The sequence below is a fragment of the Schistocerca americana genome, unplaced genomic scaffold, assembly GCF_021461395.2.
Source record: "Schistocerca americana isolate TAMUIC-IGC-003095 unplaced genomic scaffold, iqSchAmer2.1 HiC_scaffold_162, whole genome shotgun sequence".
Taxonomy (NCBI): domain Eukaryota; kingdom Metazoa; phylum Arthropoda; class Insecta; order Orthoptera; family Acrididae; genus Schistocerca; species Schistocerca americana.
In genome coordinates this window covers 381,821-384,320 of record NW_025725708.1, presented here as the reverse complement: position 1 = coordinate 384,320, position 2,500 = coordinate 381,821, and positions in this window count along the sequence as shown.

The window sequence follows — 2,500 nt, the reverse complement described above, 5'->3', positions numbered from 1 at the left end:
GAGCAGCAGACGGCGCCGAGCGCCGGGCGGCGGCGCATCCTCAGCGCACACAGTCCTCAATCGGACCAGCACACTGCAGATGTCCACCGCGCTTCGCACCGGGCCCGCGAGGACCTACTTTGGCCGCACGGCGCCGCGTGCAGGGTGCGCCGGCGCGCAGCTGCGCCGCCTGCCGCCTCCGTCGGCCGGCGCGCCTGCCACTGGCCGCCCCCACCAGCCGGCTGTAGCGCGTGCGCCCACGCACCGCGCGGCCAGCACGCCGGAAGGCCCCCCCTCACCGGCCGGGGACGGTCCCACCCAGCCACCGCCGCGTATCGCTTCACACCCACATGCCATTCACGTTCGTGGGCATGGTGGGTATCGCTGAAACAACCGGTTGGTAGCTCAACCGATCGTCGCCATCACTGATTCACCTCTAGCGAGAACAACCGCACCACAACGGTTTACCAGTTCTTCATTTGCGTAACGTCACCAGCAAACGTAGACGTCCATCGCCATTTGCAAATTCAACGATTGTTGCATGCCTGTGTCAGGTGTCACGACACACTATGTCTGCCCACATACACGCAACAACATGTGCACGCTTCGCGAACACGTGGAAGGTGGCCCCCGTACGTATGCGATGTCCATTGCGCGAACGACTGTCAACCGGCCTCTGTCGCATGTCGCAGATGTGGAACGCAGTGCACCATGCTATCACGGTGTGTGAGAAGAGACGACTACGTCTGACAACACGCGCCACTACATCAACAGACGGCTCATGCTGATCGCCATCCACGGCATACCATACTGCAATCCAGCTCTTATAGGGAGACGACACGTAGCTGAGTGCACAATATTTGGACCGTATGGTTCGCCGTTGTTGGCGCAGTCGTGGTACGGTCACACATGTACCACGATGTATCATTCAGTACATGAGGACCAATGTGCGGTACAGTGTGTGATTTGGACGTACAACATCAGCGGACAGTTGCCACAAGCCGTACCACAACGTAGGCTGTGCTTCGCCATGCGAATGCCAATGAACAACTGCGAAGGGCATTGAGCATGTACGTCCTGCCGCCATCCGCATTACAGTGTATAGCTGCAAGGTGTTTAACATGAAGCGATACTCTGGGGACCGGGCAGTGCGAGTAGCAAACTATATTGCGGGGGTTGCAGTTAGGCAACACTACACTAATTTAACGCGTCGTATGACAATTACAGAGCAGGTTAAGGCCCAACGTGTGTTGGGTTAAGGCCCAACGTGTGTTGGGTTAAGGCCCAACGTGTGTTGGGTTAAGGCCCAACGTGTGTTGGGTTAAGGCCCAACGTGTGTTGGGTTAAGGCCCAACGTGTGTTGGGTTAAGGCCCAACGTGTGTTGGGTTAAGGCCCAACGTGTGTTGGGTTAAGGCCCAACGTGTGTTGGGTTAAGGCCCAACGTGTGTTGGGTTAAGGCCCAACGTGTGTTGGGTTAAGGCCCAACGTGTGTTGGGTTAAGGCCCAACGTGTGTTGGGTTAAGGCCCAACGTGTGTTGGGTTAAGGCCCAACGTGTGTTGGGTTAAGGCCCAACGTGTGTTGGGTTAAGGCCCAACGTGTGTTGGGTTAAGGCCCAACGTGTGTTGGGTTAAGGCCCAACGTGTGTTGGGTTAAGGCCCAACGTGTGTTGGGTTAAGGCCCAACGTGTGTTGGGTTAAGGCGCAACATAGGTTAGGTTAAGGCGCAACATAGGTTAGGTTAAGGCGCAACATAGGTTAGGTTAAGGCGCAACATAGGTTAGGTTAAGGCGCAACATAGGTTAGGTTACGGCGCAACATAGGTTAGGTTAAGGCGCAACATAGGTTAGGTTAAGGCGCAACATAGGTTAGGTTACGGCGCAACATAGGTTAGGTTAAGGCGCAACATAGGTTAGGTTAAGGCGCAACATAGGTTAGGTTAAGGCGCAACATAGGTTAGGTTAAGGCGCAACATAGGTTAGGTTAAGGCGCAACATAGGTTAGGTTAAGGCGCAACATAGGTTAGGTTAAGGCGCAACATAGGTTAGGTTAAGGCGCAACATAGGTTAGGTTAAGGCGCAACATAGGTTAGGTTACGGCGCAACATAGGTTAGGTTAAGGCGCAACATAGGTTAGGTTAAGGCGCAACATAGGTTAGGTTAAGGCGCAACATAGGTTAGGTTATGGCGCAACATAGGTTAGGTTACGGCGCAACATAGGTTAGGTTACGGCGCAACATAGGTTAGGTTAAGGCGCAACATAGGTTAGGTTAAGGCGCAACATAGGTTAGGTTAAGGCGCAACATAGGTTAGGTTAAGGCGCAACATAGGTTAGGTTAAGGCGCAACATAGGTTAGGTTAAGGCGCAACATAGGTTAGGTTAAGGCGCAACATAGGTTAGGTTAAGGCGCAACATGGGTTAGGTTAAGGCGCAACATGGGTTAGGTTAAGGCGCAACATGGGTTAGGTTAAGGCGCAACATGGGTTAGGTTAAGGCGCAACATGGGTTAGGTTAAGGCGCAAC